Raw genomic sequence first — 19,157 nt, 5'->3', positions numbered from 1 at the left:
CTCTAAAACTTTTAATTGAGATCATTTACATGCATCTACCATATCTAATTAACATAAAATTAAAGACATACATGAAAATAGATAACACAAGATTTGGTCACCTAGAAACCCTCCAAAATGAGTAGGTAAAACTAGCATGGGGATGAGACCCACAAATTATGAATGTAGCAATATGTAACTATTTAAGGTTACAAAGTTTGACCACTTCTAATGGTCTGCCTTGTGAAAGGCCTACCTTGTTAAAGGCTTTACACCTTGTTAAAAGTGACTTGGTTAAATGATTTACAAACACTTACTTGGAATGCTACCTTGTTAGAGGATTTAGCACCTTGTTGAAAGGCTTACAACATGGCTATTAGACCAACCTATCATCATAGGATTTTCATTCCTAATATAATGGCTAGAAAGTATTAGATTGTGTTGACCTAATGACTTACAATATTTAATTACTAATTTCAGATCCTTGTTCTGCTTAGTCTATTCTGATCCTTCCTGATCTAATATGTCTTTGCTTTGAAGTGTTGATACTTTGTTCTAACAAACTAAATTTTGCAATGCAACTCTTCCTTCTCTAAGTCTTTGAACCCTTTTGAACTTCACTAGCATTCTCCCATAAACTCTCACTCATGCATTCCATGTACCTCTCTTGCACTCTCTCAAATTAAGGGGTTTTGTCCTCCTTTTAAAGGTTTCAAAGCCTAAGGGTTTGATATGAATCTATGATTAGTATTCATCCTTCTTTTCTCACACAATTCTTTCACTTTTCTTATTGGTTACATGCTTTCTCCATTTTTCTTATTGGGTGCATGCTAATTACATAGGGAATGCAAAAGATTCAATCTTATCTCTTAGATCCTTTGAGATTCTTCTCAAGTTAGCATCAAAAATAGTTTACATCTAAGTTTGTGAAGGCACAAAATCATATGCCAATTCTATGTTACTTGGCACTTATTGATTGCTGATGCTTGGTACATATAGGAATTTTGTCTCGCTTGGCTCCTATAGTAACTTTTTTTCACTCAACATCTATACTTTGCTCAACACGTATATTGACTCAGCATCACTTATCACTTGGAACTTGAATCTTGCTTGGCACTTGAAGTTCACTCGACACTTGTTAAATTTCTAACTTGGCACATACTATAGCTCAACATCTGTATTATACTTGGCATCATCTTGAAAATTGGTTAAGTGTGTTGACACTCAATTATCAAAACCAATCTGAGACCAACAAATTGTAGAGAAAGGGCATGAAGATCACAAGGTAACGACAACAAAATTCTATATCTCTACTAATCTCCACCAAAATTCAGAGCTTTGCACCTTTGTTTATAGCTTTCCACCCTCTTTTGTGTGCAAATCTCCACAATAAATCACAACAAATTGGGAATGATTAATATCATGTTTTCTTTTCATTTTTGTTTATAATCCATAATCCACAATCCATAATATCTCTCTCTCTATATACATATATACATGCATGCATACATACATACATACATACATACATACATATATATATACATATATATACATATATACATACATACATACATAGACACACATATATATGTATATATATATACATATATATATGTGTGTATGTATGTATGTATGTACGTATGTATACATATGTATATATATATGTATATATATATATACATATATATGTATATGTATGCATATACATATATATTGTTGGGATTAAAGATATTGTAACAGAGGGGGGGGGGGGGGGGGTGAATCAGTTATTAGCAAAAATTAATCTACAGATCCCTTAGATGTCTTAAAGATCTAGTTACTATTGATACATGGAAAAAAAATGCTGTAACTTGGTAAATTAAACTATTACTTTCTTTTCCAGAATTTCATGCACGTAACTAAAAATAAAGTGAACACAAGAGACACCAAATTTAACGTGGAAACCTAATATGGGAAAAACCACCAAGTAACTAGTCACCAATTTTTTACTCTTTTGAAGTGAGCCCTGTTAGGAGCCAACCTTGTTGAAGGTTACAATACACACTGTTAGGTGTGACCCTGTTAGAGGATTTAATCACCCTGTTAGGAGTGGCCTTGCTAGAGGTCTTTAGAACAATTCAACTAAACTGTCACCTTGTTAGAGGATTTACAAAATGGCTATTAAACCAACTCTGTTAAGAGATTTGAAATCACTGCTACAATGGTTAGAAAGCAAAAATGAATTGACCTGAATAAGATGCAACTAAATTTGCTAGATATAGGTCTTTGTTTAGCATCATGAGATCCTCCTTAATCAAATATGACTCTGGTGCTCCTCAATGATCTCTGATCATCCTTCAAATTCGCTTCCATAATAATCAGTCTTCATATCACATTAACTTCTCATTCCTCCACATACTCTTTTGAATTTGCAACTTGACCTCTTACTTATACCATTTAGATTGTCAAGTCGGCCCATTATATGTTACATTTACCAATAAACCATTCATCAGTCGGCTAGATATATTATTCTTAAACAAATAAATGTTATTTCATAAGGCAATGAAATCCTTTACTGGCCGACCCTGCTTGGTAAATGCTACTTCCAAGAATTTCTAGAGTTAACCTTCTTGACTTGATTAACATTACAATATCCTTAAAATCCTTTGGATGTCAAGTTTACTTGGTAAGAATTGCTTCTTCCAAATTGCCTTTGGTGATCAAGTGAACTCGGTAAGAACTACTTCTTCCAAATTTTTTTTGATTACCGAGTGAGCTTAGTAAGAACTAAATTTCTTTGATTACCATGAAAGCTCCATAACCAACTGTTTACTCAGTAGACACTACAAATTATCTTTACTAACCTTTTGGGCTCAATAGACACTGTTTATTACCTTGCTGACCTTCTGAGCTCAGTAGACACTGCCTGATGACTGATATGACATTTGTGTGACATCAAAGACAACACACAATTAAATAATTGTATCCAAAAATATATGTATATGTATGTATATACATATATATGTATATACATAGATATGTATATGTATGTACATACATACATACATACATACATACATACATACATACATACATACATAGACACACACACACACACATGAAAACAACAATGTATTTTCTAAGAGTTTACAATTGTTAAAAAAAATTACGGTTTTACAAGAAAATGTATCTAAAGAACTATTAGCTTAGAAACAAGAACATGGTGTTGAAATAGTACAAAAAGTTCTTGGCATGCGAGGTCCTCAAGTGAGGGTGTTGACAAATATTGAAAACTTGAATGCTGTAATGAAAGCTATCAATGATCAAACCGCTATCCTAGAGTTACAACACAATGCGAAGCTAATTTTAGATAAGGTAGAGACAAATATTCAGAAGCTTGATAATCAAAATTTAAGGCACAAGAGCAAAGGAGAAGGAGAGACTTTAGAAATAGACTACATGATAGAACAATAACTAGACAATATGGAGGATATTATGGGTACCACTGGATAGAATCTGGAAAAGTGTTGTAGTAGGTAATATAACATTGGAATCACTTGCAATTGTCTTTGAGAATTTATAGTCCAAATATCCAATGCTTATAAGAGTGTTTCAAGTATTGGAACAATCTCCCTACGATGATCCCAAGTATCAAATACTTATAAGAGTGTTTCAAGGTTGGAAACTACTTCAACATCCTTTGTAAGATTTAAGGTAATATCATTATGTTAGAGGCTTCTGCAAGGGATTGAGCCTTGTGATTATGGCTAGTTTCTTTCTAAATATATCTGATATGATATGTTTTTGTAAAATTTCTTGTGAACTCTACCCATTTTTACTAGTTTGCATTATTTTTGTGGAGGATCTTGAGGTAAGTCACTTAGCATAGGTTGAGTAATTTTTATTTTTTTATTATGTGGATTTTGGGATATGTATGTAGCTGGATCAATTTTTTTTGTTGTGTAGCTAATATGTAAAAAAGAACTTTAAAAAAGATCTCTAGATATATATGTTCAAAAGGAGATATAAAGAGATACCTATTTAGAAGGAAAAGAAACCAAAATTTACATACCCTTGAACAAAATCCTAGAGCTAGGGCATGGCAACAAAATTAGAGAGCAAGGGCACATTATGACAATGAAATTGCAGAGCAAGGGCATGAAAATGAAACATAAAGATCACAAGGTGATCTGATTAGGATCTAGGACTATTACAGAGGAATGCATTACATAATTACAAAAAAGTTAATTCAAACCATTAATTAGCAAATTAACATAATTTAAATGCTTAAAATAAACAAAAGAATAATAAGGTAATGACTGGAAGAAATAGAGTAGAGAGATAGTAGAAAAAACACAATTGATAATGGAGTTCATCCCTAGGTTGGACTACGTTTCTGAGTCCTACTCCAATAGAGGGACTGATCTGATTAGTTCCAAAATCAATTACAAGTTTTTTGAAATAATTCCCTTTAAGAAAAATTGCAAGATTATTCTCCAATGTGTAGGAATAATCACCAAGTCTCCAAAACCATAATCTCCTTCTCATCACTTGGACCATTTTTCAAAGAGCTCCTACCTCCATTTTATACATGAGATTAGCCATTATTATGCTTTAACCATCAAACCAAAAATAATCTCGCTTGGGGAAATAATCCCCAAAAATATCCCCTTTCCCATTTTATAAATATGGTCTTATTTTATTTTTAGGGGCAATCTTAACAAATAAACCTTATTTAACTAAGGTTGGCAACTAAGTCAACTTCAAATATAACTAACCCCATTTACCCCTTTGAGTTTGCTAATGGTGTGGTGGTTAGCCTTAATTTTTGGATATGGTCAGTTAAGAGTTCAACTCCCATCGAGCTCCATTTTCTCTTGGTAGTTTCTTTACTTAATTTACATAGATTTCCCTCCTTAAAATTTGTAAAACCATTTGTGTGGCATAGCAATTCGGAGTTTGAATCTCCTCAACAAAGTTTTACCACTTGATTCTCAATGTGCCATGTATATGTTGATTGTACTGGTGATATCATCATGATGTCATTAGAATCCATATTTTTACTTGTACTTTAAAGTGTCATAACATCTACATCTACTCTCCATTTTTGATGAAATGAATGCCATTGGTAAGCTCTCAATGAGTTCTTCAATTTAAAATCCATTGTTGACCACTTTTGAGATGATTAATTTTTCACCGTTTTATGACCTCTATTCCTGGTTTGACCAAACTTTGATAGACCATAACTTGGTCATCTAGATTCTAATTCTACCCATTCAAGTTGAGTTGGAGTCATAATTTTGACTTTGTAATGATGTTGATTCTTGGAGCATTGGGGATGTCTCAATTTTCACTAATTTTTATCCCCCAGATCACAGGGCATGACAACCAAATCGTAGAGCAAGGGCACATCAACAAAATGTAGAGATATATCATAGGAAAGAAATGCACCAAATACATATGCATAATCACAAGGCTCATTCCATTATAGATGCCATAACCTAGTTAAATATATGTATATATCAACCTAGCTAATCAACAACTAGACCCATTTAATTGGTTATGGATTGTTTCTTTCTAAAAACATCTGCTATCATATGTTTTTGTAAAATTTCTTATGAACTCAGCCCATTTTTTGTGGTCTACATTATTTTTGTGTAGGATCTTGAGTTAAGTCACTTAGCACGGGTTGAGTGAGTTTTATTGTTTTATTATTTGGATTATGGAATATGTATGCAACTAGATCATATATGTAATGAGAACCTTGAAAGAGATCTCTCTGAGTATATAAAGAGATACACATTTAGAAGGAAATATAAAGATACACATGTTTACATGGAAAAAAGGAAATTAAGATACATACCCCTTCTCGCCCTTGAAGAAAATCTCAAAACTAGGTCATGTAGATCACAAGGGCACAATACGATAATGAAATTGTAGAGCAGGGGCACGAAATGAAAATGAAATTAAAAATCAAGGGCATGACATGATAATGAAATTGTAGAGCAAGGGAACAACAAGAAAATATAGAGATCACAAGGACACAACATGTTAGAATATATAGTCCATTGATATAACTAAGAGGGGTTGGTGGGGGGGGGGGGGGGGGGGGGTGAGTTAGTTATCCAACTACTATCACAATCATTACTATTTAAAAAAATTAACAATGTAAGTAATATAAACTAAAACCATAACTAAATACTCATACATAATTATCACCAAATATGTTAACTAGGGAAACCCTTGAGCAGAGGGAAAACCCCAATGGGATGGTACCCACAAGATGATGTACTAATATAAATATTCCTTGTTAGAAGATGGACCTTGTTAGGATTTTGTTACAAAATTTAGTACATATGAGTCCCTATTAGGAGAATTTGAATCCCTATTAGGAGATTCCAACCCTATTAGGAGTTGTGGAAAATAGCTAGACCCATTGCCCAAACAACTTCAAGGTTAAGATCAATGAACTCACTGTCCAAAGGATCTCGATATTATTCCTTGTAGAATAATAGAACTAAATTGTGCTTCTTCCTCTATCTCTGTCCTATCAACTAGACTTCTACTTCTTCAAATCTTGTAACGATATCTCATATGATGCATCTAATGATCCCTTGGACTGTTTAAACTCATTCAACAAGCATTCTACTCCTTCTCGCTCTATGCACTGATACTTCACATCCCACTTGGTTCTCTAATCCAAGTCCTCATACTAATGAAGAAAAAAACTTTCCTTTATATCATATCTTCATAAGAATTCCTTGAGTTAGCCTTGAGGCTTTCCCAATTAATTAAAATAAGAAAATTAATTAATTCACAATTACAATAGCATTGTCAACTCACAGTCTATACAAATCTTCACACATGTGAAACCATTTCTTGGCATGCATTGGTGTCACCACATGACTTTCATCTATCACATATGTCTATGCATCATCTTCATTACATCTCAAATGAAAGATAGTGATAGATCATCTATACTTTATTTTTCAATGCTCTATTTTTGTACTACTAGTAAATCAAGTATAACTTCCGTACACCATTGAATCAGACTTAGTCATCTTGACCACATCATTGGGACAACCTCATGAGTATTCCATCCACTACACATCATCTAATAATTCTTTAGCTTCTGCACATCAATTATTGACTGCTATTCTTCTAGTTTTTACAAAATTATTGCTATGTTGATATCAATGACAAATATAGTCATGAATGCAACATATCAATACTCATTGTCACAAAAGATTGCACCCTTGTCCAAAGTTTTTACCTAAGGACAACCTTGTGAAACATGGAAACAACATCCAAGCTATGAGATTTCAATGATGACATTGAGTCTCTAGAGAAGGCCTATTTCCTTTGTTATCAAGATGCACCTAACTACTCTTGAGAGGAAAAGGGGAATAAGGTAGTGTATAGAACATTAACTTAATCTATCCTAAAGAGGTGATGCACCAAAATAGAGTTTTCAAACCAATATCTACCCATACTACACTTTTAAACAACTATGACAGTTAAAATGTATACAAATTCAGACTTTATTTCATCAAACAACTGCATTTAGATAAAAAAAACTAGGTAAATGATGCAAGGAAAGAGATATTTTCACTTATATGTCATTCATAGGTCAAAAAAGATACAATCATGAAAATTTCATATGTTCACAATACACTAAGGAGATGAAAATAAGTCCTACATAGTCCTTCAATAGTTGAAAATGATAAAACATAGTGTTATATAGTTCAAAGAAAAATGAAATTTATAGTAGCAGTCAGAGCAATGCTAGTGAAACAAAGAGGGTCTGACCATTACAATTTTTTTGAAAATTTCCTTTATAGCTCAGACATAATTGAGATATCTTTCCTTGGAAGCCAAAATCAACCACTACAATCCATCATTACTACAAATCTAGGAAATATCTAATCATGTTACACACCTAGGCACATGAAAATCATTAAACCCTAGCTAGAAGAACCCTTGGAAATGACAAAAATGATGCCAATCAATGTTTAAATTCCCAAAATCGATGATCAAACATTGGGGAAGTGTCCCTACATTATTTATAGCCCAAAATTAATTTTGGACTAATTTGGATTGATTAGAGAGATCAGGTTACGTAAGAAAATCTAGTTTTTCCCTCATTTCTAGCTCATGAATAAACAAAGTCAACAGGTCAACTGAGCCCTACAACTAAAAACTACCACAAACCAATCATGTTATTTTTTTTGACCTCACAAAGTCCTCATGTGTTTGACCATTCAAACCAACTAACTACTCCACCTTTTCTTTACATTTACTATGGTTAGAAAATATTAACTATCAGCACTGACATTTCATTCAAACTAATTATGGAAAACTCCTTGTGAATTGTGTTTGATTTGTACATGTGGTACCCTATCATTATGTCACATAAAGTAACCACCTTTCATCTCCACAAAGTGACATAGTGACAACCATGGATCTCATCACATTTGACAGCCTTGAAGATACATCTGACCTGTTAGCACAACAACCAATAGAAACATTACCCCATGCCAACTCAATTGTGGCCCATAAAAGGAAAAAGAACCACCTTCTACATGTCATAATTTCACTATATCACTATGAAAAAAGAATGAAAATTTTTGCATAGAAAGATAGTGACAACCATTGATGATCCATGATCTGATGGAAAATAAAGAGGCTAAGAAACACTGGCCCATGAAGCACAAAATGAATTAGAGATTGATAGTTGGACCCATGTCAAAAGACTCATCAACCACAAGAAGGAAGAAGGCCCACTAGGTACACATGTTCACTTGTCTCTTGGTCGCATAAGGTAAGGAGTGAGTGCTTCTACATGGTGAAAAGGTGATGGCCATAGATCATGAAAGATCAAATGATCCAAAAGTTGACCCACATGATGAATTCACTAACCAAGGAAAGAGACCCATGGAGTTATGTGGTGATATGCCACTTTGTTGGTATGAAAAAGAGAATTGCATTTTCTAATAGTGACAAAGTAATAACCCTTGATCATCTTGCATCAGATAGTGGATGAAAAATAAGCCTAAAAAAGAATATTAAAGTGCAAAAATACTTAGGAAAAGATATAACCTAAGGTTTTAAAAGATTTATTTTTCATGCCCTAATTTTAATATTTAGAAATATGAACTTTATACTATTTAAAATCAAATATCTCAGTTTTGACAAGAAGGTAAATTTGGCTAACAATTCTGGCAACTAAAGGGGGATGCAAGCTAGCTATCCATAGACCAATAGTTTGCACATCCATTGGGAAATAGAGTCATATAAGTTATGGATATTCATCTAGAAAAACCCTAAAATACTAAAAAAATGCCCTCTATGACAAAAATTGCTCTTTGTACTTACAAAATAGGAACTAGAAACCTCTGCAACCTTTGCATAAACACCATGTATACGTGCATTTCTTGGAATATAGGAAAGAACAAGAATAAAACTTAAACTATGATGTACATGAAAACCCTAAACCTCATCAGAAACAAGGCTTAAGATATATCCCATTGACTAGAATAGGCAAGATCTCACCATCAGGCCTACTTAACTAAAAAGCATTTGCTTGTTTGCAACTAATAATCACATAGGGATCACTCCATAGTACATCAAACTTTGAGTGTCTCCCAAAATTTTCCTTATCTACATCCCATTTTAACACAAGGTCTCCTTCTTTGAAAATTCTAAATTTAGCTTTTCTATCAAAGCTTTTCTTCATCTATTGTTAGTGTAATTCCAAGGTCTACATGGCTTGATTTCTTTTCTCCTCTAGCTCCATTAGTTCTACTATTATTATAGATATAACATCATTTTCCATTAGTTACAACTAATGAGCCAATTCTAGGGATGAAAATTCTGGTGAAATTGGAAGCCTTGCTTCTCTATCATATACCAACATAAAAGGTGAATTTCTAGTAGCACTTTGAGCACTTTTAGGTGTTATTCTATCATCCCACAATGCTATTTCTAATTTTTGATTCCAACAACTCTAATTATCCTTTATATTCCTTTTCATAATCATGATCAAATTCTTGTTAGATGACTTAGCTAATCCATTTCATTGAGAATAGTAATTTGAGGATCTTCTTAAGTAAATACTATGATCACCTTTCCATGCACAAATTTGAGCTCCTACAAAATACTTTGCATTGTTTGAAATAATGGTTGAGGGGGTACCAAACCTTGTTATTATCCCATCAAGGAATTCAAAAACTAATAATTATATGACATCCTTCAATGAAATTATCTCTATCCATTTGGTGAAGTAATATGTAGTAGCTAGGATCCATTTATGACCAAAACTAGGGGGTGGATTAATAGGGCCAATGAAATCTAGTCGCCGTTGAACAAAGGGTTGGTTAACTTGGATAGGGTGAATTGGAAGAGCTGCTAATCTTTGATTTCCTAAAAAGAAAGCACACTTTTCACATTTTTTGACATACCTATGGAAATCATGGAACAAGGATGGCCAATAATATCCTACCCTTATTATCTTCATTGTAGTTGTTCTTGCTAAGAAGTGACCCACATCAAGACCATCATGAAGCTCTTTGACCATTCTATTAGCCTAATATATATCTACACATCTTGACAAAGCTCCATTAAATTCCTTCATAAAAAGAACACCATCAACAATGACATAGGGGATGGACTACAATCTAAACTATCTTCTTTTATCGCTATCCAATCCTTGAGGATATCCATTGCTTGACAAGAAGATCATCATGTCATCTATCCAATTCCTTGCTTCTTGTTATTCTATCAATACCATAGCTACTTCCTCATTTGATTCCTAATATGAGACCATCTATTTGCACAATCCTTTCCCTCTTACCAACTTGGAAATATGAATGTCCACATCATACTCCATCACCTTAGTGATCCAACCTACTCTTTTCTCATATCTTTTCATAAAAGTAAGTCTTCAACACTTGCATTGGGAACTAACAAATAGATTTTGTTATTGGATAAAAGGTTCCTGAACTTCTTAAAAGCTCTTATAACTATAAGGTCTTCCTTATCCACATAACTATACTTATCTTTATATTATTTAATTCCCTCACTAAAGAAAGCAATAGGTTGTTCCATATTCTTGTCATTTGATTGAGTCAAGATAACAAAAATGCTTGACTCACCACCTAATGTGTAAAAAATGAAATCTTTCTCAATATTTGGATTCATGAGAGTAGGGGCTAAGGCTATGGCTACCTTGATCTCTTCAAAACATTCTCTCCCTTCCTTTGTGCATGAAAATACCATATTATTTTTGACCATAGCTATAAGAGGTTTCACCATGGTAGCTAAATTAGGAATACATCTTCTTACAAAATTTATTCTAGCAAGGAAACTTTGTAACTCTTTCTTATGTTTAGGAAGAGAGAGAAAGTATGGTTTTAATTCTCTTTAGATCAATAGTCAAAGAATCCTTAGATACAATGTGTCCTAACAATTTTCCTTGATTGGTAGAAAAAACACACTTTCCTTGGTTTAGGGATATGCCATACTCTTTGCATCTTATGAATACTTGTTTGAGATGGCCAAAATGATTTGCTACTTTCTTTGAATATACCATGATATCATCAAGGTAGACCAACACAAACCTTTCAATCATGTTCTTGAAGATCATCCCCATTTCTCTTTGAAATGTGGCACCTGCATTTGTTAGCCCAAAAGGCATTTTACTATAAGCATAGGTGCCCCACTTCATTGTGAATGCAATCTTATATCTTTTAGCCTCCTTGACTAACACTTGGTTATAACTTGAGAATCCATCCAAGAAAGAGAATCTATCTAAACCACTAACCTTGGACAATATTTTTTTCTATGGAAGGGAGAGGGTGATGATCCTTAAGGGAGGCTTGGTTAAGATCTCTAAAGTCTACACATAGTCTAATTTCTCCACTCTTCTTTCTAACTGGGGCAAGGTTTTCTATCCAAGAGGAATTATTTATGGGAAAAATAATATTAACCTTAATTAATTTGAATATATCTTTTCTCATTAATGGCTTAATCTTGGGATTCATTGGTCTTTTCTTTTTCCTAATAGGTTTGACATTATCAACTAAATCTATGGTATGTTGAAACAAACTTGGGTCAAAATCCTTTAAATCATCATATGTCCAAGAAAATATATCATTAAATTATTGACATAGATGAAAAAAAATTTCATGGTCTATTTCGAAACATACCTTTCCCATATTTAGAGTCTTTCCATCAGCAATTACAACTAGTATGTGATCATATTTTCTTGCAAGAAGGTTCATGCCTCTATCTCTTGCTTGATTATCAGGATTGAAGACACTCTCTAAGGTAATGAGACCATTAGGCAACTTGTTATAACTAATATTGATGATTTGATCCCCATACTAGTCATGCAGTCTTGACTAATTTCTACTTGAGAACTCTGCTTCATTATGAAATAAGCCTACAATTTGTGCATTAGATTCAAAGACTTGCCAATTGACATTATTATTAGGGACATTAGGCATAACCACTGCTCTAATCTTCTACTTCTTCTCATCTTCTAGGATCCTTGGTACATCATAAGATGCACCAACTACTCCAAGTCTATCAAGATGTCTATTCTCTTTCCTAGGGATGCTTTGAATATTACATGCATTGAAACTTTCAAGAAAATCCCATACCCTATGCTTATAAGACTTGAGAAAATCATTTTTGGTGACATTCTGATTCCTCACTTGGTTGAAAACCAACTTACTATCTCCATATACACTTGAGGCTTGAATTATTCTCCTTTGAGCAAGTAGGATGTGTTGAATCAATGCCTCATACTCTATTGTGTTACTAGTACAACTGAATTTAAGCCTAAATGAGAAGTAGTACCTTTTTAGGGTAGGAGAAACCAACATCACACCAACCCTTGATCCATTCTTATTTCTTGACCCATCAAAAAAATACTTCATACCACACTTGTATTTTCTTTGGTCTTCATTAGGTCTAGAACATGAGTATCATTATCTAATATACAATAAGTACCAAGGCCTATTTCTAGAGATTCTACTAGAGGATCAAACTAGTATGCATTATCCCACTCATCTAAAAGAAAATTAGGAACCTCTACTAATGAAATTGTAGGCTCACTTCTTATGTCTTTATCTTCTATTTCATGGATGGTATAATTCATATTTATGGGACTTGGTGTGTAGGGATCAATATGATGGATGGCCAAAGGCTCTACTTTGATTGAAGCTTTAGTTCCATATCCTATTGTAAAAAATATATATGACCAATCAAAGGATATATAACCACCTATTTGAGCAGTGAAATCTCTTGAGAGACAAATAGAAAAATGTATCTTAACTTCAACAACTAATATATCTTGGAATAGAGTACAACTAGGGCAAGCATTTAGGGCCATCTCAACATTCCTAAGGATTCCTATAATCTTCAAAGTACTACCATACAACTATAGTACATGCCTAAAAATGGGTTCATTACTAATTTCTAGCACATCAGCTACACACTTAGGCATTACTGAACTACTAGCCCCTAAATTGATCATGCAATTATGGACAAGTTTATCTCCTATAATTAGAAACATAGAATGGTGGAGGTCTAAACTTTTTTTTTGTTTCTAACTCTCTTGATGGTTGCACTAGACTTGTGGCATTCTCCAAACATGATGGTTGATCCCTTGGTTCAATGCTCTTTAACTCTTTTTGTAGCAAGTTCTTTTGTATAGGTATAGTAGCAACAAAATCCCACATAGAAATGTTCAAATTTGTTTTCTTCATCTATTCTACCACATTAAATGATGTATGAGGCATCTTGGTAGAAGCCTTGGGAGCTAAATGAGTAGGAGGTTGATATGGAATAACTTGGGGGCCATTCACATCTCCTTTGTTACTATTCTATCTTTGTTGTTTAGGAACATTGGCCTAATCATTCACTACTTGTACACAAGTCATTGTATTTGATGTTGAAGCCTACTTAGGAGGGGGAGTAGTAGCTCTACTTTTCCTCCTAGTGTTGTGAGCAATGAAATCATAGTTCATATTATAGGAATCCTGGTTTACATTACAATGTTCTTCCACGTGATGATTCATGAAGGATAAATCACCTTGTCATTGCTAATGTGAGGCATCTCTAGGTTTGATTTCTTGTATGATTTTCCTACTCTAGGCACTTGAGTGGTCAAAGTTAAATAGGATTCAACCATTTGATAAATACAATAGGCATATGAATAATTGCAAGAGGGGAAGAAATCTTGGTCTTGAGCAATATTATTCTAAGTGACTAAAGCCTACTTTGATTTGCATTTGAGGTGGAGGCATAACTATTCTGCCTATTTTGACCAAAAGGAGCATTACCATGAGTATGGTTTAGAGGCATACGATTACTTGGAGTTTGATATTGTAGTTGAGGAGATTTATTACCTTGAGCTTACTACCTCTCCAAAGTCACCACCTTGTTAATCACTTTTCACATCATAGAGAAGCTATCTTCTAACTTCTTCTCTTGACCCTACAACCTCTTATCTATGTTCAACATCATAGATTTCATCATCTCCTTGATTTCATCCATTTAATTTGAAGATGTGGAAGCTTGAGGGACTAGACCAAGGGATTTTGATGTGGAAGGTGTGGGAATAGGGACTACTATTGGTTGGTGATTTGGAACACCAAGGAAAAGGGCATAGGAGGCCTTGGAGCTAACTTTCCTCCTTGTATCAAGATATTTTCTTCCCTTATTGCTATTTCATATGCATCAGGTAATGCATTTCCACCAATAGTTTGGATTGTAGTGGAAATATCATTGTTAAGGTCTCTAAGGTAATGTAAGAAGGCATTACTAGGGGTAGGCTACACTATAGTAGGTATTCTATTCCATGACTTGTAAAATCTATAATTAAAGTCAGCAATAGAACCATGTGGTAGACCTCTATACCATTGTAAATATTTTCCCTTCAAAGATGAAGCTAGGAGTCTAACAACCACATCATCTTTAGATATTCCATGTATACTACAAATATTTACAAGTTCTTGGATGTGTTGTAATAGAGAGATGGAAGTTTCACCAGTATACTTAGGTATACATTTAAGAGCTAATACTAGTATGTCATGTCTTTGAGCTAATAAGAGAGGAATTCCACCATTAAATGTGGGAAAAATATGAGCCCTAGCCATATTAGAAAATGATTTATTAATATGGGTTGATGGTGCCCTAGGTAGAGATCTAACAACACAGGGAGTGGAAATAGATCTTGCAAGGGTATGTGCTACTATTGCACTCCTAACCAGGACTAAATATACTATAGTATTTCTCATTCTAGGATTTGAAAATGAAAGCACATGGTATTGAAACTTACCTCTAGTAGATGCCCTTGTTTCATCTTTGGGCATGAATCATTGCGACTTGGTCTAAAACTATATATGAATGGTGTAGAGTCACCAAGTGCTTAATGGGATGAGCCTCTTGAAGGTCTAAAATGCCAAGAGAAAAACCCTTTCATAGCATGAATGAGTTCCTTCTTCTTTGACACTAGTAGAATGGAAATATTCTTGTTATGAATGTCCCATTGGGCATGCCAAAAACTATTGTCACAAAAGATTGTATCCTTATCCAAATTTTTTACCTAAGGATAACCTTGTGAAACATTGAAACAAACTCCAAGTTTGTGGGACTTGAAATATGAGGTTGAGTCTCGATTGAAGGCCAAATTCCTTTGCTATCAAGATGCACCTAACTACTCTTGAGAGGAAAATGGGAAGAAGGTAGTGCATAGAACATTAACATAATCTAACCTAAAGAGGTGATGCACCAAAATAGAGTGTTCAAACCAATCTTTGCCCATACATGCACTTGTAAACTATCATGACAATCAAAATGTATACAAATCTAGACTTTCTTTCATCAAACAATTGAATGTAGATCAGAAAACCAAGTAAATGACATAAGAAAAGAGAGATTTTCACTTATATATCATTCATAGGTCAAAATAGATACAATCATGCAAATTGGAGATGTTCACAATACACTATGGAGAAGTAAATAAGTTTTGCATAGTCCATCAATAGCTAAAAATGATAAAACACAATGTCATATAGTTCAGAGACAAAGGGAATTTAGAGTAGCATGCTAGAGAAATGCTAGAGAAATAAAGAGGGTCCAACCCTTAATTTTTTAATTTTTTTATCATTATAGCTTAGGCATAATTGAGATATCTCACCCTAGCAGCCAAACTCAACCACCACAATCTATCATTAATGCAAATCTAGGAAATATCTGATCATGGTACACACCTAGGTACATGAAAATCATTAAACCCTAGCTAGAAGAACCCTTGGAAATGATATAAATGATGCAAATCAATGCTAACATTTTCAGAATAGATAATTAGATAGTGGGGAAGTGTCCTTGCATTATTTATAGCCCAACATTAACTTTGGGGTATGTGGGATCGATTAGAGAGATTTAATTGTGCAAGAAAACCTAGTTTTTCCCTTGTTTCTAGCTCATGAATAAGTGAAGTTGGCAGGTCAACTGAGCCTTGCAACCAAAAATTTCTATAGGGACCAACCATGTTATTTCAATTTTCCACCTTGTGAAGTCCTCATGTGTTTGACCATTCAAAGCAACTAACTATGCCTCCTTTTCTTTATGTTTACCATGGCCAAAAAATATTAACCATCACCACTAGAATTTTATTCTAACTATTTGCAGCTAACTCATTGTGATCTATAGGCCATCTATGCATGTGGCAGCTTGTCGTTATGCTACATAAAGTAACTACCTTACATATTCATATAGTGACATAGTGGTTTTTAGAAATTGTTGGAAATATTCAAGACTATGCTAAGTTACTAAGAGGGGAGGGGTGAATTAGTAACTTCTAAAACTTTACCAATTTCAATTCTTAATTCAATAATTCAATTAGCACTTAGTTCATCACATCTGATCTAATTGCATGCATGACAAATTGAAAACATGAAAGCATCCATAACACATTGACACAATGATTTGGTGACCTAGAAACCTTCCAAATAGAAAGTAAAACTAGGGTGGGGATGATACCCACAAACTTTAGTACTGCAACATAAAGTTGGTTTATTAAGGCTTACTTTGATCACTTCTAATAATCTACCCTATTAGGTGCAATTAAGATTGCTAGGTCCACCTTGTTGGGAGTAATTAGTACTTCTAAAACTTTATCAATTTCAATTCTTAATCCAATAATTAAATTAGCACTTAATTCATCACATTTGATCTAACTGCATGCATGAGAAACTAAAAAAATGAAAGCATCTATAACACATTGACACAAAGATTTGGTGACTCAAAAACCTTCCAAATAGAAAGTAAAACTGGGGTGGGGATGATACCCACAAACTTTAGTACTACAACATAAAGTTGGCCTATTAAGGTTTACATTGATCACTTTTGATGATCTGTCCTATTAGGAGCAATCAGGATTGTGAGGTTCACTTTGTGAGAGGATTTACAAACATACAATGAAGTATGCACTCAGTAAAGAAAATTATAAAGACTATTAGGTCTACCTTGTTAAAGGATTTGACTAGTTCACCTATTAGGATGAAGTAGTAGTAGATCTCTAATTTGCAATTGAGTTTGCTAATAGAGATTCCTTAGTGTACCAATCACCTTTGTATGAAAGATATGTCTCTACTACTCCTTATGCTGTTATGGCCTTTACAATTCACTCTTTATCGGCTACATTCATAACTTGAACTTTTGCATCCATAATCACATTACATCAATGTATTACATTATGATATGGTACAATACATTACATATATATATATATACCAATCTAAATTACAAAATTACAAAGTTGGCCATGATACAAGTTAACACCAATGTTACAAAGTTAGCCCATATGAAGATACTTGGGTTCTAAAGACTAACTCGGTGAGGTTTTGATACTCAACATCCAATGTCAATGCTCAGCATTGTCATGCACTTGGTAGATGTAGAAGCTCGATCCATACTAATCACTTTCAAGTACTCTTGAACTTGATCTACATTGGTGACTTGGTAGATATTGTGCAACTCAAAAAATACTAAATCACTTGGTTAGCATAAAGTAGCTCAGTTTACACTGGCTTCTCATCACATGAAATACAAACTTGGTAGACACTACAATACTTGGTAACCACTGATAAACTTAGTATATAATAAAATGCATGGTTTGAACTACTGAACTTCACAATAACTAAATCTACTTGGTAACCATAGGGATTAGTCCAAAGGACTTGGTAGCAATTATAGAACTCGGTGGCTACTGAATTACATGGCAACCACTATAATCTATTCAAAAAGATTGGTAGCTATACACAATCTCAATAAGTGTGTGTCACTAATAAAAAACTTGACTGATATATCAACAATCTCCCCCTTTTGCATTAGTGACAAAACACTTATTAGCCAAAAATGAATACCTTGTATTCATCACCACCTGATACTAGCTTAGTAGAGTATAGTATATTTTTTGAGATTTTTGAAAATTGATCTTTATAAGTATATATAGTATACTATACATCTTTTGATATATACAACATGTCTTACTGACACAAGTTCTCTACCATAGCATATTTCTCCCGCATACTATGTGGCTTTCTCCAATATAACTTTTCTCCCCCATTTTGATAGTAATGCCAAAGATTTATTTTAACTTATTTACATAGAAACAACAAAATGGGATAAGAATTTGCAATTTACCTTGAGAGTGATTGCCAAAGTTTTATCCCAATTTTCTTGCAAGACCTTGCATGTATGAAATGCAATTTGTACCTCTACTGATAGTTCAATCATGTGGTCTACAATAGAGAAGTTACTATCATGGATCAAAGTTTTTGAATATACAATATGTTTTTGTATTGCATCCATGATTGGAAGGATCATATTTTTTATGTTAATCAATGTTGATTGGATCCTTTCTTCTTCTCTTAACAATTTAGCTTTCACATTTGACAAAAATCTATTTTTCTTGAAATGTGTAGAGCTTGAATTAGGGTCAAGCTATAGCTGTTGAACACTTGCCTTTAGATATATATCAATTTTGGATAATTTGTCCTTTGTTTTCTTTGTATACTTAGAGACATCACATAGTTTCCCAAAACATGATAACACATTTGAATAGGATGCCTCAAGATTGACCAAAATTATAGAAAGCTCTACTTGATAAATGGCTATTTGCA

The sequence above is a fragment of the Cupressus sempervirens genome, chromosome 4, assembly GCF_028749045.1.
Source record: "Cupressus sempervirens isolate cs-2001-9-10 chromosome 4, ASM2874904v1, whole genome shotgun sequence".
Taxonomy (NCBI): Eukaryota; Viridiplantae; Streptophyta; class Pinopsida; order Cupressales; family Cupressaceae; genus Cupressus; species Cupressus sempervirens.
The sequence above is the reverse complement of the archived record's forward strand: the minus strand, read 5'-3'. Positions refer to the sequence as shown.